Source organism: Suricata suricatta, chromosome 5, assembly GCF_006229205.1.
Source record: "Suricata suricatta isolate VVHF042 chromosome 5, meerkat_22Aug2017_6uvM2_HiC, whole genome shotgun sequence".
Classification (NCBI taxonomy): Eukaryota; Metazoa; Chordata; class Mammalia; order Carnivora; family Herpestidae; genus Suricata; species Suricata suricatta.
Window position 1 is genome coordinate 8,692,295 of NC_043704.1, and position 23,566 is coordinate 8,715,860.

The 23,566-nt window shown below is 42.2% G+C and overlaps 1 protein-coding gene across 4 annotated transcripts in view; it reads right to left on the bottom strand.

Moving 5' to 3' along the window:
- KCNJ15 (potassium voltage-gated channel subfamily J member 15) overlaps positions 1–16,881 on the bottom strand; it is a 73,779-nt gene extending 56,898 nt beyond the window's left edge. For all 4 annotated transcript variants that reach the window (XM_029938956.1, XM_029938948.1, XM_029938955.1 and 1 more), the window contains exon 1: positions 16,723–16,881. The gene's annotated coding sequence lies outside the window, so the exon portion shown is untranslated. The remainder of the gene's footprint in view (positions 1–16,722) is intronic.
- Positions 16,882–23,566: the final 6,685 nt, after the last annotated feature.

Consider the following 23,566-nt stretch of genomic DNA (forward strand, 5'->3'; position numbering starts at 1 on the left):
ACACACACACACACACACACACACACACTCACACCATATTGGCCAGGTAGGCAGTATTATGGTCACAAGGTAGGACTATATGAAAAATAATTTACCTCCTAAAGATTACGTTGGAATTCCACTTGCTTTGTCATATATTTCTACTTTTTAAAAATTCAAATCAAGCACTGGAGATTTTCATACTTTGCCTAAATGATTAACACTGATTTTAACCAAGAGTATAGAAACACTCCCTTCAGGGTACTATAACTCATCTCCTAGCCTCCAGGAGACAGTAGCGAATATGGAAATATCCTCATCCTTCACATGAGTTTCTGTAACTTCAAAGAAAATCAAAGGCAGCCCTGGAAGTTTTACTTTTGGCGGGCATTCTGCAGAGAGATTCCTCTAAAAGTTTGTCTTCATCATATGCCGACAGTAACCAATACCCCTGGATCTGATTGTACTTGGCAACGCCAATAAAATTTTAGTGAGCTCACTGCTCAAGAAAAATCAAGACTTGACTCATGGGCTTGAGTCTTCTTTTTGAGCCATTATCCCATAAGAAAAGAAATTGAGACTCTGGCCCAGACACACTGTTCATTTTGGTTTGAATGATAAAAATTGTCATTCGTTGAAGTCTTATCGTGGATCAGGAATTTAATTGAGGTGTGTTATATCACCTAACTTGTTTAATTATCATTAACTATTAAGTTATTTTTTCTAATAGTACATTTACTATCATATTAACAAATCAGGGACCCCTGGGTGGCTCGGTTGGATAAGCGTCTGACTCTTGGTTTTGGCTCAGGTCTTGATCTCACAGTTTGTGAGTTCAAGCTCTGTGTAGGTTCTGTGCTGACAGTGCTGAGCCTGCTTGGAATTCTCTCTTTCCCTCTCTCTCTACTCCCCACTTCAAACAAATCAGTGTCTGTGAGATAAGGATTATCCTTTCCACTTATAGAAGAGAAAACTAAGCTTTAGGTTAAGTCATGTGCACAAGACCAAATAGCTAGTAATTTGAGGCACAGAGATTCAAATCTTGGTCTCACTTTAAAGCTCACACTCTGAATCACTGTATTTTACAGCCCCCCATGTGGGTCACCCCAGGTTAACGGAGCTGTAGTAATGGATCACATCATGAAGAACAGAAATGGCCAACAGTGAATACATGACATAGACTGGAGTGAATCCTGTTTGATTTCTAATTATAGACATCCTTCATCCTTCATCTTTTAATTTTTATTTATTTTATTTTATTTATTTTTTAATGTTTATTTTTGAGAAAGAGAGAGAGTGACAGCAGGAGGGGGAGGGGCAGAGAGAGAGGGAGACACAGAATCCAAAACAGGCTCCTATCTCTGAGCTGTCAGCACAGAGCCCGACGTGGGGCTCAAACATGGGAACAATGAGATCATGACCTGAGCCGAGATTGATGCTTAACCAACTGAGTCACCCATGTGTTTCTATTAATTTATTTATTTTTAAAGTTTATTTAGTGTGTGTGAGAGAGAGAGAGAGAGAAAGAGAGAGAGAGAGAGAGAGAGAGAGAGAGAGAGAGAGAGAGAAGAATCCCTAACAGGCTTTGTGTTGTCAGCACAGACCCCAACATGGGGTTCAAAGTCATGAGCAGTGAGATCATGACCTAAGCCTAAATCAATAGTCAGACTCTTAGCTGACTTGAGCTGCCCAGGCACCCCCTGCTCCACCTTTGTAAAAGAATATATAAGTGGAATAATTTATAAGGTGATCTCACAGCCTAGTTTCAGATGAGGAGGTTCTCAGGTGAGGGGACTATGGGGAAACTGGTAAACTTTAGTAACTTCCTTCCAGTAGTGCTTTCAGCTCATGACAATAATAAAGTAGAATGGTATTCTCCAACCCCAACTACACGTTAGAATCACCCAGAGAAACTTTGTAAAAGGCCGAGAGATTGTGATTTAGTTGGTGTGGGGTGAGGTCTGGACACCAATATTGTGCTTCCCATCCTGAGATGATGGGATTAAAACCAAGACTGAGAACCGGGGGGGGGGGGGGGGGCAGACATAGTGAGGGTGTAGGGCACAGGACCAGGGGGAGGTAAACTCAGATTTCCGGTTTCTAACCCACCATCTCTTCCCACTGAGCCTCCCTCTGAGACTTCCTCCTGTTTTCAGACCTTCCTTGTGATGGTGGTACCTTCGAACCCCTTCCCCCTGGTCACAGAGAGGGCTGGCTATAGCTTTCCCAACCCTGAAAAGAGCATCTTAGACCCACCAGGTCCCTGTGGTCATCTGCCTTCAGAGATGTCCAAGTCCCTTGGTTGGCCCTTTGGTCTGCTCCCAGTTCAGCCCACTGGTTACTTTGATGACCTCTTCTTAAGAAGAAAAGAGGCTGTTCTTAGTCTGGAGTACCTACTGGTTCCCATTAGTTCTGCAGACTAAATACCTTAAAGGTTACAAGACAAATTCCCACTGTCTCATTAGCCACCAGTGCTATTGTCCCTAGGGCCTGGGATGAGACACAGCTTTTCCAGGAGTCAAAAGAAAATGTTCTCTTTCCCCCACTTCCCTTAGTCATTTTGAACTCGGGTGTGCAGGCATGGGGTGGAGAGAGAGGTAAAGATTTTATTCTTTGGGCTTAGATCTCATTAGAGGGGACTATTATAGACCTGGGGGCTCCTCGGAGCCAAAAGTTCTACAGACAATCTCCAATCTGTTCCAGATCAGACAGAGGCAAAGTGGAAGGCTCAGCTACTTGGAGTGGGGTTTGGTAACCATCAGATGAGGAAGGACAACGGTCTATGGTCAGGTCCTAAGGCTCTGTCAGTTCGGGTTTCTGTGCCATGCTTGGAATGCCTCATCTCTGCTTTCCTAGTATATTTTTAGGGTCTCAGCTAAGAGACCAAATCCCATCCCTTTGGCCTCCCTTTTGTACGATTTGTATAGGAGAATTAGCTGTTGTTAGGCCCAGGGAGAGCGAAGGAGGTACAGTCGGGTTTATATTACATACTGATCCCACCTCAAAACACATCTAATCTGGTGCAGTCCTTCCTTTCTCCCTCCCAGAGTCTGGTGGGTGAGAAACCAGTCTGACCACAAAGAGCTTAGGGAGCCAGCGCTAGGAGCTTTGTCTCGGGTTCAGTTTGTGTCAACAGGATAGTCACCAAAATGGGGTATTATTTAAAAGAAAAAGGAAGAAAAAAGAGAAGGCGGTGTCTCGGTATGTTTCTTAAAGAGATCAAGCTTCATACCTTCTAAAAAGGAAATAAAGAAGGACTCAAGCTTGGGAGTCACTGAGCAAGTCTTTATGCAAGTAACAAAGGTACAACACTAGAAATGCAAATGAAAATGATCTCACATAGTTTACATCCAATGCAACACAAGAGAACCAAACTGTTCATTTTAGGAATGGTTATTTTACGGTGAGAATAGTCTTATCTTGGGCAAAGGATAGCCCAAAGGTCAAATACGGCCCACAACGGGTTTTTATAAATAAAGATTTATTGCAATGCAGCCCTGCCCATTTGTGTACAGATTATTTATGGCTATCTTCATGCTAAAATGGCGGTGTGACAGAACTGAGACAAGGATGTATGGCTCACACAATGGGATATATTTACTATCTGGTCTTTTGGAGGAAAAAAAGAAATTGCCAATTCTGGATTCAGCAGATCAAACAGTATAAAATATATCATTTGAAACAGACTTGCTGGTCACAAGAAGTACAGGAAGTCTCCAGAAATAAAAGGGTTCTTTCCAATAAAAAATTATTGAGCACCAAGTGCAAGGTTTGCCCTGAGAATATACAATAATAAATAGATGCTCACTTTATAATTGTGCCTTTTGGAAAATTACAGTACAGTAGAAAAATCAGAAGAAAATAGTCCCAAAACATTGTAGCTTGAAAACCCATCCAAAATCTTAACTTTCTAAAACTTTAGCCCAAATCTCACTGATTGTGCAGACAAGGGCAAGAGATGTTCAGTGTTTCTGAATTACATATAAGCTAAGTCAGATCTTTTAGCCACATTTCCATTGTCGGCCATTTGTTATTTAAATAATGACTTGACTCAGTGACTCTCAGGCTTGGGTCCTTCTTTTTTTCTAGACAGTCCTGAGGTCACAGAGCCAGGCGGAGAGGCAAGGAGTTGAACCTCCACTATTCCTTTCCCCCTTGTACACTGCACCATTTGACTTGACAGCTTGGTTTATTTGACATTCACCATGTTGAAGGAAGCCCCCGCTATGGGCTGGGCACTCTTATACCAGCGATGAAAACAGCAGTAAACAGAACTGACCCATTCTCTTTCCTCTTCACCTTCAGCTTCTAAGTAAACATACAAATGGCTCACTCATCAGGTGGTAAAGAAGACAAGGAAGGCAGGTGAGGGTCATGGGGATCAATGACGTGGCTGGGAGGCCGGGAATGTGTCACTGAAGAGGCTAGTCTTGCACTGAGATGGGCAGAGATGGAGGAGTTAGCCAAGCAAATAAAGTCCTAGAGAGGAGGCTGGAGAAGGGGGGATTTGTGAGTGTGCAGGGGAGCAAGGATGCCAGTGTGGTAGGAGAGGTGTGGGGGTGAGGGCTGGAGAAGAAACCTGGCAGAGCTTGCAGGCATGATAAGACTTTGAAAGGAAGCCCCTTAGGCACTGATAATAAATATTGCACGGGGCCTCTCTCTTTAAACTCCCTGCCCTGGCTGTTTGTCTGGTTTAGCTCAAAGGGTGCATGTCCATGCGCGTGCGTGCGTGTGTGTGTGTGTGTGTGTGTGTGCGCGTGCGTGCGTCTTGCCGAGGGAGGGTGAGGGGGCTCTTTTCCGGATGGAGCCCTATGTGAAATCCTGGTGCTCAGGTATCCCCAGATCGCAGTCGATGTGGCAGAAATAAGCATCCAAGAAGCAGCAGAGGGAACAGCCTGTATTTAGAAGCAACTTTGGGTCGATCTGGGAAGCACGTAACCACAGTAGGGCTGGCTCCCTGATTAAGTTTTCTGTTTGGGTAAAGAACCAAGGAAGAGCACCATTTATTTGGGACTTGCCTGAACACAACAAAATGGCCAGAGAACACAGAGGTGCCCACAACCCAGAAGGGAGGGGCCATGACTGTTGGGACTCTTGTGTCTGTTGAGGATAAACCCTCCCTGGCAGAAGAAAGTGGTTTTGGGACACCTGGGGGGCTCAGGCAATTAAGCATCAGACTTCTGCTCAGGTCATGACCTTACAGTTCGTGGGTTCAAGCCCCACATCAAACTCAGAGCCTGGAGCCTGCTTCTGACTCTATGTCTCCCTCTCTCTCAGCCTCTCCCCCCCCTTCTCTCTCAAAAATAAATAAATAAATGAAACTTTTTAAAAATTAAAAAAAAAAAGAGACCAAGTCATTCTTGAAAAGTTTAGACTTAAAAAAAAAACAAAAACAGAATAACCCATGGAGTGTAAAAATTCCATATTGCTTTGCCCAAGTTGATTTAAGTAGTTGCCTCAACTGTACACATTGTTGCGAATTTTCTGTTTGCAGCACAGCCATCTGCATCTAGAGAGCGAGTGCGTTTCTACAAGTTGGAAATTCCAGTAGGTCACCCTCATCCTTGCCATTCGCCGGGGACAGGGAGGTGACCAGCAGGCCTCAGTGCAGAGGCTGTGGGGTCCTGCTGTCCACCAGCTCAATCTGAGCCCCAAGACTCCAGCCTCCGACGAGACACCCTGAATGATGCCCCACTGCAGAGGCCTGGCTGCCTTGCACTGGGGGAGACAGCAGACCTGAACATTCTCAGCAAGAAAAACATGTCTTACCAAAACGCAAACCAGTCGCTTGGCACCCAGTCCCTGTGACGCAGGGCTCCCCAACCGGCAGGAAAACCACAGTAAAGAACTGATTAGGCTGCTAGAACACATTCCAGGGCTGTCCAAGGCTATTTTTATTTTACAATAAGGTACATTATGTTCCATGATGCTTTCTCTCCTGGGCTTTTTTTAAAATTATATTTGCATACTCATCAATTCCAGTAAATCACAGAGAATCTTTCAATAATTTGAACAAATTAACAACCTGGGGTGTGTTTGTTAGATTCAAGACCAACAATAATGCATATGTGTAACTTTTATTGTCAGTTATATGCTGATGACTGGTACCACCTATTGACCCTGGAAATCTTTCATGGGAGGTGGACCTTTCTAGAAACTGAGCCCCAGGAGGGGCGCCTGGATGGCTCAGGCAGTTGGGCATCTGACGTCGACTCAGGTCATGATCTCATGGTTCACGAGTTCGAACCCTGGTTTGGGCTCTGTGCTGACAGCTTGGAGCCTGGAGCCTGCTTCAGATTCTGTGTCTCCTCTCTCTGCCTCTCTCTTGTGCTCATTCGCTCTCTCTCAAAATAAACATTTAAATTAAAAAAAAATAAGGAAAAGAAACTGAGCCCCAAGAAAACTCTGGAGTTCTAGACACCAAATGCTTGCATTTTTTAATCTTTTTTTTTTCTTTTAAGAGAAGTCAGTTGTGAAAGCAATGTTCGGTTAAGTATTATTTGGTCAAGCAATGTACTCACTCCTTGTAATATTCCAAGAACTTCACCCATAAGAAAGTAAATGTTCCTGTTTTCACTTATATTCCATAAAAATTATCTTTGTTTTAGAAAAAGAATAGGTAACATAAAGGCTATTCAACAACCCAGATGCATTTGGGGAAGAACTTCCCACCGCCTCTGAAAGGAAAACAGACAACCGCTGTAAGATTACCGGTAAAGCCCAGACCAGGCACTTAAGCCTCACACTCAAGAAAAACTTCCTTGCTAATGCTTAACTTGTTATCGTAACCGTGTTTGATTTTTCAGAACTTCCTAGTGACTTTTTAAACCATTTTTAATCAGGAAAACTGGACAGTGTGCATCCAATCCAGTCGTCGGGCTCTCTGAAGAAGGTCTAGACTCGATGACCTTTGAAAACTCCCCATTGTTTTCACTTTTTGCAGACTTTAAAAAATCTAGAGGTCACAAGAGGTTAGCCTTCTGCAATGCCGTGGTGGGCGTCTATGTTTCTTGATGGCCATTGAAAAAGAGGGCAGGAAGCAGCAATCACTGCAATGAAGTGTATTTTAGTACACTGGTCCTTGGAGATGCAAGGGTGAGGGGAGGTAAACCTGAGTGCTGTATCTAGTTTTTCATAGCGAGGAGAAAGACCAGGGCAGAGTCCCCAGGGTTAGAAGCCCTATGAGGGAAAGGCAGTAAAAATGATGCTCATATGTGCAAATCTACACCTCGTGAGAAAGGATACATAAGCCAAGACTCTCCTTCTAATGCTTTAGCACAGTTTTGCTGACAAGATCAGGAGACGGGAGCCAAACATCTGCATGAAATGATAAAGTCATGGCAAAAGTGTCCTTTTTCCACTGTCAGCCTGTCACAGCAAAGCAGAGACACAGAACATTTGCTACTCCCATTTCAAACCAAGGTGAGAACCCGGGGATTCTCCTGGGCCGTGAGCAGAGGTGCTGGTCTTTCCCTCGTGCCTCTAATTTGTATTTTGAGATAAGGTCGGAGGAGCTGATGTTTTTCCTATCTTTGGTTTGTTCATTAGCCTGCAAAGATCTTACACATCTATGCAGCACTTCGTCCATTGTTTAACTATTATTTTTTATTTAGCTTTTATAGGGTACCAAAAATGTGGTTGGAGTTAAGTACCTTTTCTACTTTTCCAGCTACAGTGGAAATTATTTTTGTTTGAAGCTCTTCAAAAGAAGAAAGGCGGGGGGGGGGGGGTGCAGGGAGGAAAAACATAAAACTGAATCAGGACCCAGAAGAGGTTTTTCAGAACTCATGTGTTCAGATTCCTTGCCAACGGAGTCCTGTAGGTTGCCCATGGGGTCTCTGTGGAAGCAGGATGCCTCAACCAAGTGCCCTAGGTGGCTATTAAATTTTGTGTACTTTCTGGCTTGGTGGCTCTGTGACTTTGGGCTGTTCAGATAGCAATCTCATGGGAACTGAGGGTTGGTCACAAATATCAAAGTTGTAAAGTAAATATCAAGCCAAAGAGATTTCTGGTTGAATTCTTAGTAGCAAGTGTGAACATACTCCCCTGAACATCTGGCTCCTTAAAATACTGAAAATGAGCAAAAAACAAAAACAAACACCAGTTCCAAATTCTTCTCCATCCGTGCCGTGTGGATAGATCTCTTCCTCCTCCTGTATCAGTAATCCAGGGACCATAGCTTCTACGGTCCGGTGGGAAATTGCTTGTTTCCGCAAGTTCACCTTCATCCAGAAACCCTCTAGACACCCCTGGTCACGGCTGCCAACCCACTGGTAGGGTTTGAACTTACAGACCTTCCTAAGGGACTTGCCTTCCAATTGCTGGGCTGTCTTTAACCAGGGAGTGACCTCTGAGTACAAAAATGCTTTCTAAAGAAAGGACAGGTAAAGAGATTTAGAGAGCCCAAGAGAGAAACACTTCTCCTACACTCTTGCTTTTCCATAGCAAACTCTGGACAATATAGTATTAGAAAACACTTTTATCTATTTATTCTATTTTTGTCCCCTTTTCCTCCCACTGGAAAAAATTTCTTCCTTTTATGAATAACCTTTCAGAGGACTTCTCCCTCAGGTTTAAAGTATGACAGCTTTCAATCGGGAAGTCAGAATAAGGCTGATTTTTAAATAATGTACGTTCATTTTGTCTTTGCAATGAACAAAAAGAGGTATCGCCAGGATTGAGCTTTAAGATGTCTGTATTTGTATGCTTGTATTTATTTTGGACATACACTGTGGGTCCTGCTTTGGCCCAAAGGGTAGCTGTTAGCCCCTTCTCAGAGTTTACTCATGGATCCTCTGAGCCTTGGGAAAGCCCAAATTGCTATAGTTCACTGACCTGGTCACCTACCAAAAATGAGCAGAGTACCTGAACACCATTGATCTTGATGGACAGCCAAGATCACTTTTCATGTTTAAATGAAGACCAGCAAGAGGGCCTGTTGCAATAGTTGATGAGTGAAGACAATAGGAAGGAAGAGACTGGGGTTGCCTAACTCAAGAGCATTGTCAACGCTTTCTGCACAAACGGTCAGGCCGCCACGAAAGCAGCTAAAACAAGACACGTCTCAGCCATTACGAGAAGTAAGCAGAAGGTTACCAAGATGGCGTAATAGAGAGTCTGACTCCATCTCTGATATCTGACTGCTTTCAAGCCCCACCTCGCTCCCTCTTCTGCCCCACATCTAGGAAGCTGAGAAGAAAGCCTGGGCGCTCCTTTGACAGTGGTGGAAAGTTTCAACCCCACAAGTTCCTACCCACATGTAGCAACTCTCACTCTGGCCTCACCTCCTACCCTCAGTAAAGTACAAGGTGATCCCCTTTCTCTGCCATCTTAAGGTATTTGGGGATCATCTTAGGGGCCTGCCCTGCTCACCCCATACAGCCTCACTACATCAGTAGCAAACCTTCTCATGGCCTCTTGGTGGATGCATGTATTGCATTATCAGCATTAATGCTTGATCTCAATTTTGGGTAAAGGGTCCACCCACCTCTGGAAGACATTTTTACAAGTTTACTTAACTGAATGTGTCGCTTTTACCCTTCACCTTTCCCCTATTCTTGCTGGATGTATAACAGCCACCCCCCGTGTGACACACCTGTACTGAGTAGAAAGAAAGAGGAAACCTGGGTCCCTGGTGACATTGTGAGTTATCCCCGCCCCCCATCCCTACACCATCTGCTTCTGGGTCTCTCAAGTCATGAAAATCAAGCCAAATTTGTTCAGCTGCTTCCAGCTCAAGACACCTCCAAGTATGGAACCGTGACTGAGTCGTGTCTTGACCTCATAAGTAGAAATTAGTGCCGAGACATGAACAGGTGAATACCGAAATACTCGAGCCACACCTAGGACTAAGTCAGCCTCAGTGCAGTGAGCACTGGAACTAAAAGCAGCCACTGGATGTTTTCTGGGCCGGACTCCTTTGGGGAGAAATGAGCCTACACAGGGTCACAGAGAGAACCTGTTTTCATAGCTGGAAAATGGCCTGAAAATTGGCCTATAGTAGACTTTGGAGAGAGGTTCAGAACCAAGCATTTTGGTCATGAAGCCACCCCTATATCTAAGTCATACTGTGAAGGTACCTAAGAGAACCCGTGTCAGGAGGAAAGGGGGCTGTTTACTGAACACCAATTCTTCTGTTGTTAACGTGCTAGATGAGCAGAGAGAAGAGAATGTAGGCTTCCTTCCCTCAACACCCGGTGGCAGAGTTAGTGCAAGCATGCTTACAGGTCATAAAGGAAATGACAACAGCCTTCTACAAATATAATTAGAATTTGATTTGGATAAATTGACACAAGAAACCAGCGCAAGGGATAATGAAGGAAATCACGCCAGCCGGGTGCAGGCAACTGACCAAAGCTAAGCCCCCATCACCCACCTCAGTAAGCTAAGCAAGAGGTCCCATCCTGGCCTGGCAGATCATGCAGAAATGGGGGGAGAGCTGGAAGCAGATTCCCTGCCAGTGTGGCCTTTCATATAAGCACTTTGATGAAATGGCATGGGTATTTGTTTTATTTTTTATTTACAAAAATGTTAATGTTTATTTTGAGAGACAGAGAGACAGTGTGGGAGAGGGGCAGAGAGAGAGGCAGACACAGAATCCGGAGCAGGCTCCAGGCTCTGAGCTGTCAGCACAGAGCCTGATGTGGGGTTCGAACCCACGAACATGAGATCATGACCTGAGCTGATGCCGGACGCTTAACCAACTGATGAGCCACCTAGGTGCCCCTACAGTCATTTATTTTTTGAAGGAATTAATGAGTACAAAGTTTATAAGCAAAAGGAAGGAACAACACTACTGCAGAATAGAAATGTTAGCATAGTCTAAATGACCTATCTTTAGAAAAAATGACATACTTCATTCCAGAGAAAATCAGCTCTGACTGGAGCTCATCAGAGGTCCAGGTATTTTACTTTCACATTTCTCTGTGTTGTCAGTTAAAGTTGACAGACAACTTCCAGAAGGCTTCACAGACCAAGAGACGCTGATGTGAAGCAGGATTATAGAGTAGTTGTAAGTACTCAGTATCTTAGTATTAGTCCCTGTGTCACAGACAAAATGCTAAACATGCATGCTGTTGAGTGAGCACAGGATCAGAGAGAAGAAGGAGGATGAATCCCCATCACAAGGCTCCCTTCACAGCCCTGCCCGGGGTGGCAGTGGGAGCGTCTGCACCTTCTTTTCCAGGAACAACAAATAAGCTCAAATTCCAGCTCAACTCTTTGGGCAAGAGAAGAGAGAGTTTAGTCAAAACCTGAAGCAGTTTGCTGACAGATTTTCTAACAAACAAAGGCAGAAGGAAAAGGGGGGAATCTTCCTAAACTACTTCAAGAAAAGCTCCAGAGGTGCCTGGGTGGCTCAGTTGGTTAAGCACCCAACTTCAGCTCAGGTAATGACTTATGGTTCATGGTTTTGAGCCCCACATCGGGCTCTGTGCTGACAGCTCAGAACCTGGAGCTGCTTCAGATTCTGTGTCTCTCTCTTTCTCTTCCCCTCCCCCACTCTCTCTCTCTCTCCTCTCCTCCCTTGCTCAAACATAAATATTCAAAAAAAGACTAAAAAGGAAAAAAAAAAAAAACCAGAAAAGCCCCAAACTAGAGTCTCCATTCACTGACTATTTTGATTTTCGGGAAAGTGACAGTCTCAGTTAAACCCCCAGCCTTTCTTGATTTTAGCAGGAAACTACTTTGTGTGGGCGTCTGGACATCAACTTCCGCTGAAGCGTGGAGAAAGTGATCTAAGAACACACCCAACCTGCCGGACAGGTACTGCCTTTGCCTGGATGGCTTATTCATGAGTCAGAAAACACCTCTCTCTGTTGCCAGCCTGGCATTTCATTTCATTCTCAAACTTGTCAGACTTGAGATGCCAAACAAATTTTAAAATTCAGAAATATGAAACATTGTAAAAACCAGTCATTTGATACTGAGCTTTCCAAACTAGCAGACGTCTTTATGCATAAACTCATATTTACGGACATGTTAATTGAGGCAGGAAGGAACTCTATAATAATACTAAGGACACCCCTTGAGCAGGTCTCTAGAACCACAGGAAAATCAGACATCAAAGCAGATTCAGAGGATTATTGGCCCTTTTAACAAAAGGTCCTGGTTGTGTTGTACTCATTCACGAATTGGAGATCTTTAGACCCAGCCTTAGTCAGTCTGTCAGAGACATCAGACAGTCATGATGTCCCTTAAAGTTGCCATGGTTACACCTTGCTGACACAGTACTTGTGTATTTCTTTTTGGTCTACATGGAACCAGGACTACAATAACGAATCACTTCACACTATATTGTGTAGAACGTTTACTCAAAATATAGTTCAGGACTTATAATGTATATTAAGGCAATAGATGAGACCATAATAGCATAAAGGAGGTAGAAAAGAACAAAGCTATATTGCAGTGAGGAGATGGTAACTTGAGTCTACAGGAAGAAATGTAGAGAACAAGAAATGAAACAAAAAAGATTGATGCAATAAAGCCTTTAGATAAAGAGTCTCTCTCCTTTCTGGTCTCAGCTTCCTTAAAACAGAAAATTCTGTAAAGTAATAATTACAGCAATTTATTATTAGGTTTATAACACAGAGAGAAATAATATGTATAACAAGAATATCACCAAAAAAGTGAATAAGAGGGTGAAGATTTGTAAGAGAAAAGTTACTATATCTCACTGGTATGAAGCGAGCCTGTCTAAAGTCCATTTCAATAAGTTAAGACATGTACCATAAACCCTAGAAAATAACTTACTCTAAGCCACTAAGAAAATAACTCAAAAATATAGTCAAAAAGTCACTGGAGAAATTAAAATATTACACTAAGAATATGCATTTAATGTAAAGGAAAGTAGTAAAGAGGAACAGAGGAACAAAATGTGACATGAGATACGTAGAAAGCAAAAAGTCAAATGGAAGCCACAGATCCAACATACCAATAACAATATTAAATGTGAAAGGATTAAACAGTCTAATCAAAAGGCAGAAATCGTTAGATTGGGTAAGAAAACATGATCAACTTTATGCTGTCCACAGGATGCGAACTTTAGATTCAATGATACAAATAGGTTGATGAGTGGCTCAATCAGTTAAGCCTCTGACTCTTGATTTTGGCTGAGGGCATGCTCTCACGGTCGTGAAATCAAGTCCCCTGCCAGGCTCTGCCGTGGGTGTGACGCCTGCTTAAGATTGTCCCTCTCCCTCCGCTCTCCCCCAGCTCATGAATGCACATGCACTCATGCTCTCACTCTCTCTCTCTCTCAAAAATAAACATTAAAAAAATCTCATCCAAATGTTTTTCAGAAATTGTCAGTTTATATGAAAATCCAAAGGATACTGAATAGCTAAAAGAAAAATTGAAAAAGAATAAAGCTGAGAAGCTCATGCTTCCTGATTTCAAAACTTAGGACAAAACTACAATAAGCAAGAGAGTGTAGAACTGGCATGAAGACAGAGGCCCCAAATAAACTCACATTTGTGATCAATTAATTTCAACAAGGGTGCCAGGACAATTCCATGGGGACAGGAAAGTCTTTTCAACAAGTGAGGCCGGGGCAACTGGATGTCCACTTGCAGAAAAATGGAATTAGATGCCTTCATTACATTATACAAAAAATTAACTCAAAATAGACCATAGAGCTAAATGTAGGAGCTAAAATTATACAGTTCCTGAGAGGAAACATGAAAGTAAACCTTTGTGACCTAAGGTTAGGCAAAGCCATGACTATGACTTAAAAAACACAAATAACCAAAGACAAAAAAATAGATAGATATTTGGAACCTCATCAAAATTGAAAACTCTTTTTAATGTTTATTTACTTATTTTGGAGAGAGAAAGATAAAGACAGAGCACAAGCAGGGGAGAGGCAGAGAGAGAGGGAGACACAGAATCCAAGCAGGTTCCAGGCTCTGAGCTGTCAGCACAGAGCCCAACGTGGAGCACGAACTCGCGAACCATGAGATCATGACCTGAGCTGAAGTTGGATGCTCAACTGACTGAGCCACTCAGGCACCCCTAAAATTGAAAACTTTTAAGTTATAAACTACACTGCCAACAAGGTGAATAGACAACCCACACAACTGGAGAAAACATTGCAAATCATATACCTGATGAGGAATTTGTGTCTATAAAGACTTTTTAACAACTCAATGATGAAAAACTTAAAAAAATGAAATTAAAAAATGGGTGATTGAACTGAATAGACATTTCTTCAGAGAAGATAAGCAACTGGGCAACCTGCACATTGAAAATATGCTTGCCATCATTAGTCACTGGCAAAATGCAAATCAAAGCCACAATAAGATGCCACTTGGCACCCAGTAGGATAACTATAATGAAAAAAACATGCAATGTGGAGAAATTGGAACGTCGTACATTACTAGGAGTGATACAAAGTGGTTGCACTAGTTTGGAAAACAGTTTGGCTGTTCCTCAAAACGGGAAACATGAAGTTACAAGATCGAGTAATTCTATTCCAGGCTCTGTACCTAAGAGAAATGAACACATATGTTCCCACGAAAACTTGCACATGAATGTTCAAGCAACGCTATTCAAAACAGCTGAATGCCGTCCACTGGCGAATGCATAAGAAGAGCGAGTTTATTTATACACCACATCACTCCTTGATAAAAAGAGGTGAAGCATGGATACATGCTACAACATGTATGAACCTTGGTAACATGATGCAAAGTAAAAGAAGCCAGGCACACAAGGTCACCTCTAGTATAATCTCGTTGATGTGAGAAGCGCACAGTAAGGCCAAGCATATCTGTGGCTGTCAAGGGCTGGGTGTGGGGGATGGTGGAGGCATGATGACTAAAGCGGATTAAAGTGTAATGTTTGGGGGCTGAGGAAAGTGTAAACCTGATGGTGGTGATTGCACAAGACTGACCAAACTAACGGTCAGTGAATTATACTCTCCAAATGGGTGCATTTTGGGGGTATGTGAATTATATCTGAATAAAGGTGCTAAAAAATTGAACCCATAAAAATCAGTCATGTGGTCTGAGTTTGGGTTTCCTCAGAAAAATCATTTAATAGTAGCATTTTTCGGTGTTTCCACCAGTGATATTTTGGCTGAATCATTATTTGTTGTTGGGGAGTGTCCCGTTGTCCTGGACATTCCAGGATGCCTAGCGTTACCCTTTGCCTCTATGCACTCGAGGTCAGCGGCGTCCCTTCCCCCCAGTGATGACAACTGAAACTATCTTCAGACATTGACCAATGTCCCTTGGGGTGCAAAATAGCTCCCAGTTGAGAACCACTGTATACAGTGCTTAACAGTAGTAATTGTACAAAATCAACACTTCATCTTTTATTCACCTGTTAGGCTGACAGAAGCTTAAACACTTGCCTCTTATTTCTCACAATAAAACTAAAGAATAGATTATTTCTGCTATTTTCAACTTTTGTCCTGGAGCTCAAGAGGTATCTAGTTAGGACAAGGGTCTAGGTGCAAAATTATAACGTTCCACAGATGAATGCCCACACTTCACTTCTATTTAACTACCATCCTCGGTATTGTAATTTAGCAGTGTTTAATGAAGTATTGAATTTTCTTGCAACACATTTAATAGACAGTCTTCTTAAATAAGAAAACATTTAGAGAAGTAAAAAATATATTTGTTTTTTATTCTATTATGCATAATAGAATAAATACCATTAATATCTATGCAGGGTAAGGAAAAAAACCAAGCAGGACTCCATGGAGATTTAAATAAAAATGTTTTGCTTGAATTTTATTGTTTTTGATAACTTAGTCAAGCAAATTTCTCAGTCTGTATTCAAGGAGTTTCACAAAAACCTGGTGATTGGAAAACATGAAAGTTGATTTCCAAGGAATGCAAGAAGGCATGTGATTGATTCTACCACTGCTTAACAATAAGCTAAAAAGGAATGAATGAGGAAAAATAATTATCTTGAAACCCCAGGAGAGGCCAGAATCAGAACTGTGAGTCCTGGACGGAAAAAATGAGAAAAATGTGATGAATGTGACAAGAGGGTGTTGAATCAGTCGCCAAGGAAAGGGGATGTGTCACTTTCTCTAACAGTTGAAGCAATAAGCAAACAAGGAAAGCCATGAGCCAATGCCCTGGGGAAACATCTCAGTTTTATGCACACATCCTCACAAACACATTACTCACAACCGAGCATCAATGCCATGTACTCACTTCATGCTATGAAAATTGGAGGTCTCACATTGGCTGACTTTCCCTCCACAGCAAAATCATACAGTCTTTCCATAACTGAGCCTTCATGCTAGTGAAAGACCCCACCGTGTCCTCGGGAACATCTACCCAGGACGTTAAAATGGAGGTGGGGGTGGGAGGTGGTCTGAGGATTACATTCTGCCTTTCCACATTGCCCCAGATCAGCCTGGAGCACAGCTAGTATTTTCCAGCATGTTTGTGTTTCATAGGGATTTCTTGCCTTCCTTACCCTCTGCTTATTTCTTTTTCCAGTCTAACCGATTCAAAGAAACGGACACCACCAAAGTCATGCTATTATCCTTTCCTTGACATGCATGCCCTGATCTGAATATTTGCCATCACCTTTTAACCTCTTCTTATGACTAAATCCTACCCTGGACTTTTTCCACCTTAAAGTTCTGCCCAGTCTCTTATGCTGTGAGCCTCCAGTTCCAAAAGCCCAGAAGATCCCGGCCACGTGTTAGAACAGGACGCATCCGGGCACCAAGCTATCTGTTGTGAAAAGCCATTCTCCACCCCACTTTGCTTGGACACTTACCACTCCGACTGGTCCTGTTCTGTTCCTCTGGGAAATCCCGGACTCCAGTGCCAGGGAAGGAGGGGCTGAGGAAGCCCTCCACGAGGAGTGCATGTGCACGCTGGGTGTGTGTGCCTTCACCTGGGTGTGTGTGTCTGTCACTACGTGTAGTGTGTGACGTAGAATGAGAACTTAGATTCATCTACGTGAAGGCACCGGGGTCCTGGGCTTTCAACATCTCCGCAGATTCCCTTGTCTCACATGAAATCTCTTCCACATCCTTGGAGTTGACAGGAATTGGACTGGCTTTGGTCTTACCACAACCCAGCACGTTGGGCAATCCAAGGGCGGGGCTCTCTCTCTCCCTCAACGTTGGGTTGCCAGTTCAGTAGGGCCCGAAGTTCCTTTTCTGAAAAAGAAAGTCCATGCTGTGGCAAAACCCACTGAACATGGTTTTATGTTTCTCGTGTTTTATATTTGGGGGGGAGGGGGTCAGTTAACCAACCGACGTTAGCAAAGAGAAATATAGGGTTTTACCCCCCAAAAAAGTAGCACCTAGTGAATGGTTCCATAAAATGAAGGCTTTGCCCCACTTAGGATATTTTCCCATCTCTGTCCTCTTGCTCTGTTGTTTGCACAGTTTCTTTCTTTTTTTTTTCCCTTTCTTTCTTTTTATTTATTTATTTATTTATTTATTTATTTATTTATTTAGAGGAAGTTGAACACAATTTAAATAGAGCTGCTTTGGCAGAAGATATTTTCCGGTGTTGTTTGGGAGAGATTAAGGTACATCAGCCTCCCTGACTGTCTCAAACTTCATACAGCTCCGGCCCTCCAGCAGAACTCTCCATTTCAGATCCTGTGCCACACTCAGGCCCTTCCCTGGAACCTGGTTATATTTACGCCACCTACTGGGTGTTGGAGGAACTGCATTTACACGGTATCCTCATTCTGCACCCCACAGCTTCCAAGAAACTAAAGGTGTCAGCACTGATGAACGATTTATGAGACACAAATACATAATTCATCATTTAAAACATCAAGAGGAATACCTGAGAAGTTAATTGTTTCTGAGTTTATTTATTTATTTTGAGAGAGACAGAGACAGTGGGAGTTGGGGAGGGGCAGAGAGCGAGGGAGCGAGAGAGAATCCAAAGCAGGTTCCATGCTGTCAGCACAGAGCCTGATGTGCGGCTGGAACTCATGAAACTGTGAGATCATGACCTGAGCCAAAACCAGGAGTCCGGCGCTTAACCGACAGAGCCACCTGGGTGTTTCAAGATGGTAATTTTATTTCTAGAAGTATTTTCTCAGGAGAGGATATGTTCCCCATTTTAACTCTCTAGTTTTTCTTAGTGTCGAATCTAAGGAAACATCCTTGAGATGAGCTTGGATAACAATGTAGGTCAGGTTGTAAACGTTGGTCTTAAATATCAGGATATGTGGCCAGCGCTGTTATAACCTGGATAACCTGAAAAGGCTTCTGCAGCAAATATTTAAAAATACTGCATAGCATTAAAAAAAAACAAGTAGATGTAAAAAAAAACCCATGTGACCTGGTGCTAAAGCAGTTGGGAGTAGAGTAGATTTTGGTTTCAGGAATGTAGGAGGCTAAGTCTTCAGTGCTCTTAAGGGACAGACATTGAGGTCTTGGAGCCAGACAAAGCAAGAATGGAAACTGAAACTACCCCATTAGAGCTGGATCATGAAAGCTGGCCCAGAAACCCACCTACCCATTAGTACACGGTGACAGCAAGGAAGACTATCTCCTTCTGTCCGGATTTGGGTGCAAAGGTAGACATACCCTTAAGAATTCAGTAGCATAGCCCTTTCCTGTCACAAAGTTAGGGGTCAAATTTGCATTCCCCCACTTTGTCCAGGAATTCCGTGGCAAGAAATAACTATAAAACTTGTTCCAAACCAGTGTGCCATTTTGGAATCCTAGAAGATAACCAAAGATAAAAACCTCTTTTGAGAAACACTCTGGTAAGTCAGACCACATAGAAAGAAAGTAAACTCCAGGGGCACGTGGATGGCTCAGCTGGTTGAGTGTCCAACTTTGGCTCAGGTCATGATCTCAGGGTTCATGAGTTCAAGCTTCACATCAGGCTCTGTGCTGGCAACTCAGAGCTTGGAGCCTCCTTCATTCTGTGTCTCCCTCTATCTATGCCCCTCCACTGATCCTGCTCTCTCTCTCTCTCCCTCTCTCTCTCTCCTTCTCTCTAAAAAAATAAGTAAACATTTAAAAAAATGTAAAAAAGAAAAAGAAAGCAAATTCCAATGAAGATTATTTCCCAGTAAAAAAATTAAAATATACACGGACATAATTCACTCCACAAGGAGGTCAGCAGGCACATAGTAAATAGAAAATTAGAATTCCATTACCCTTGGATATAAGAAAACAATTGAAAGAGAATATAAAATAAGTATGTTTAAAATGGCAAAAGATATAGGTTTAAAAATGCTAGTAAGAATGAATAAAAAGATTTAATGTTTTTTTTATATTTGAGAGGGAGGGCGGGAGAGAGAGAGAAAGCATGAGTACCAGTGAGCACAAGTGTAGGAAGGTCAGAGAAAGAGGGAAACAGAGGGTCTGAAGTAGCCTCCACACTGTCAGTACAAAGCCCCATGTGGGGCTTGAACCCGAGAGCCATGAGATCATGACTTGAGCCAAAGTCCACCACTTAAATGACTGAGCCACCCAGGTGCCCCAGGGGGAAAAAAAAAACAACATTTAAAAAACAAGCTATATCTCTGAGAAATAAAATATAGTTACTGAAATTAAAATCTCAATTGGCAGGCAACATAACAAAAGAGATATGGATGAAGAAAATATCAGTGAACTGGAAGACAGATATGCGAAAATTACTAACAATGCAGCATAGAGACAAAGAAATGGAAAATATGAGATGAATGACTGTAATACATGTTTTATAGGTGGTCCAGAAAGAAAACAGAAAAAATAAGGAAGATGCAAAATTCAAGGAAATAATTACTGAGAATTGTCCAAAGCAAAGAAAGACAAATACCATATGATTTCACTTACATGTGGAATTCAACCAAACAACCACACAAACATAAACAGAATCAAATACAGAGAACAGACTGGTGGTTGCCGGAAGGGAGGTGGTGGAAGGGTGAAATAGATAAAGGGGAATAAGAAGTATAAACTTCCAATTATAAAATAGATAAGTTGTGGGGATGAAAAGTACAGTATGAGAAAAAAAAGTCAATCATATGGTAATAATGTATGGTGACAGATATCATGGTGAGAATTGAGCAAGTTATAGAATTGTCAAACCTAGGGGCGCCTGGGTGGCTCAGTCGGTTAAGCGTCCAGCTTCGGCTCAGGTCATGATCTCGCGTTCGTGGGTTCAAGCCCTGTGTTGGGCTCTGTGCTGACAGCTATCTCAGAGCCTGGAGCCTGCTTCAGATCCTGTGTCTCCCTCTCTCTGCCCTTCCCCCACTCAGGCATGCAATCTCTCTCTCTCTCTCTAAAATAAATAAACACTAAAATTTTTTTTAAAGAAATAGAAGAGAGGACACTCAGACTTAAAAAATGTACTGAGTTTCAAGCAGGAAGATATAAATTTAAATCCACACTGGACACATTGTAGCAAGGAAGAAGAAAGGAATGACAGTGTGAAGCAGTTCTCAAGAGCAATAATAAAGATCAGAAGATAGTGAGGTAATACAGTTAAGTTGCTGAGAGAAAAATATCAGTATAGAATTTTATATACAACCCAAGCTATTATTCAAGAGAAAGGATGAAATAACATTTTTATTTTTAACTTTTGGTTTTATAGATATATAAATATATTAAGCATGTCATATGTAAGAACCAAAAACTTAAATGAATATGCAAATAACTATAAGTGATTTAGGGTTCACTAAAAAAGTTGCAGCTAAATATAAAACATAAAGGTGAGGTTCAACTACCCCATTACAGAAGCACAGCAGAGAAGGTGGGAGGGGGTAGGGTATCTGGGTGGCTCAGTTGGTCACCGACTTCAGCTCAGATCATGATCTCAGGGTTTGTGGGTTCAAGACCCACGTTGAGCTCTGTGCTAACACCTCAGAGTCTAGAGCCTAGAGCCTACTTCAGATTCTGTGTCTCCTCTCTCTCTCTCTCTCTCTCTCTCTCTCTCTCTCTCTGCCCTTCCCCCACTTGTGCTCTGTTTCTCTCTCTCTCTCAAAAATAAATATTAAAAAAATTTTAGGGTCACCTGGGTGGCTCAGTCAGCTAAGTGTCTGACTTCAGTGTGGGTCATGATATCACTGTTCATGAGTTCAAGCCCCATGTGGGGCTCTGTGCTGATAGCTCAGAGCCTATAGCCTGCTTCAGACTCTGTGTGTCTCTCTCTCTTTTCCCTTCATTCCCTCACTCATGCTTTCTCTCTCTCTCTCTCTCTCTCAAAAATAAACAAACATTTGAAAAGAGAAGGAAAGATACCATGTTTTTACTCATAGGTCTAACAGGAGTAACCTAACAGAGGACCATGGGGAGGGGAAGCAGGGAAAAGAGTTGGGGAGAGGGAGGGAGGCAAATCATGAGAGACTACTGAATACTGAAAACAAACTGAGGGCTGAAGAGGGAGGAGGAAAGGGGAAGGGGGTGATGGTCATGGAGAGGGGCACCTGTGGGGAAGAGCACTGAACATTATATATAGGAAACCAACTTGGTAATGAACTATTTAAAAAAAAATTTTTTTAAAGAAGGAGGGAGGAGGTGATCTGGAATGATGTCAAATCCCTATGTTTGTACAGCTCATGGGGAATGGCTAAGACAGTCATTACAGAAGAACCCAGCTAAGTATCATACTAAATATTTAACTGTTGGGACGCCTGGGTGGCTCAGTTGGTTAAGCGTCTGACATCGGCTCAGGTCATGATCTCATGGTTCGAGTTCAGGCCCCGCGTCAGGCTCTGTGCTGACGGCTGGGAGCTTGGAGCCTGTTTCAGATTCTGTATCTCCCTCTCTCTCTGCCCCTCCCGCATTCATCCTCTGTCTCTTTCAAAAAATAAATAAATAAATATTTAAAAAGCTTTTCTTAATAAATTAAAAATACATAAATAAATAAATATTTCAGTGTTACCAGTAAAAAACCAGAAGTACAATATATAACTCACAAAAGAGTGAGTAGGAGGGATTTTTAGAAATAAAAAAACTTAATTTTTAAAACAAAAAAAAAAACAGGAGAAGGACGTAAAAAGTTACAGGATATACAAACCTTAAATGAACATGGTAGGATTTAATTTCTTCAGTGATTACAATCAGCTGAGTTTATTAATTAAAAGACAGAGATTTTCAATCTTGGTTTAAAAATCCAGCTGTATGCTGTTTAAGCGAAACAAAAGCAAAGATATAGAGAAAATGGAAGAAAACTAATGTTATTCATGTCAGATGAAATAGGCTTCAAGGCAAGAAACAAACCAAAACAAGAACTTTATTAGAAATCAAGAGGGTAACCACATCATGGAAAAGGAATAATTCAAGAAAAAATAGGTAAAAATTCTGAAATTATGTGTATTGGACTGTGTAGCCTAAAAAATAAATATGGTCAAGATGAGAAAATGAGCAGGTAAAACTGAAACACTGGCAAGAACTGAAAAATTTAACCCCCCATCACAGAAAAGCAGAGGAGACAGGGGTGCCTGAGTGGCTCAGTTGGTTAAGTGTCTGACTCTCGGTTTTGGCTCAGGTCCTTGATCTCATCACGGATTCCTGAGTTCGAGCCCCGCCTCTGGGATTCTCTCTTTCTTCCTTATTCTCTCTGCTCCTCCCTCACTTATGCTGTCTCTGTCTTTCTCAAAATAAATAAATTAACTTGAAAACTAAAAACAGGTGGGATAAAGAAATTATTAGGTGGATAGAGTTTTTAAGAGAGAAAATGAACAGCTTGATGTAGTTATATCCACGGAGACTCTGTCTCATAATGAGAAAACATAACTTCTCGTGTATCCATGAGCCCATAGAAGCTGACCTTGTAACAAAGCCACAAAGCAAATCTTTAAATATCAAAGAACTCCTATAAGGGAACCTTGTTCTTTTAGCACAATATTTAAAAAAATAGAAATTATTTAAAGTTAATTTAAAACATACGTTTTTAACATTTGAATGTGTAAAAACACAGTTCTCAATAAACATGGCTTGAACAACAGGTCAAATAGTAGCTCATTAGAAATGCATGAAAATAAGGGTGCAAGTCTTATTTGAGGCCCTCCAAATCAAACTGATCAGTTAGACAGCAGATGGTCCTGAATCGCCTGGGACCCTCTCAGTGGACAAACACACAATTTTGACACAGAAAGACAAGACAAGAAATGAGTGCACTCACCAGCTGGCGATTAGGCCCAACATGTCGGGGTCCCAGGGGCTCTGGGCAGGGGGATTCCCAGCCAACGCACCAGATGTAATGCCCAAGATTTCAATATCACCCCAAAACCAGAAGCCGCAAGGGAGATCGAGTCACCCATGTAAAAGCAAAGGGCATTCATTATTACGGCTTAGGCTCACCGGGCCTAAGTTTGGGCTCACAGACTTTACCAGCACAGTGGATCCGTACTGAGAGCCCTTAACAAGGGCTGAGTAGGGTTTTTATGGGGTTTTGGAAGGGGGAGTTACACGAAATTGTGACATCTGATCATTATTGTATAACAGCATTGGCAGTAACTCTAACCATACACATTGTCCAGGGTGTTTGTTACTTTTGGCGGGACCCAATTACAACATTTAGAGTACCTTTAAAATCAACCAATTACAGGGCGAGCCCAGGGTCTTGTTCAGCGACTATCGGGTAAACTTTAACATTAGGTAACAGGTCCTATCTAAAGTTCCCATCTGCAGGCCTCCTCTTAGGAATGT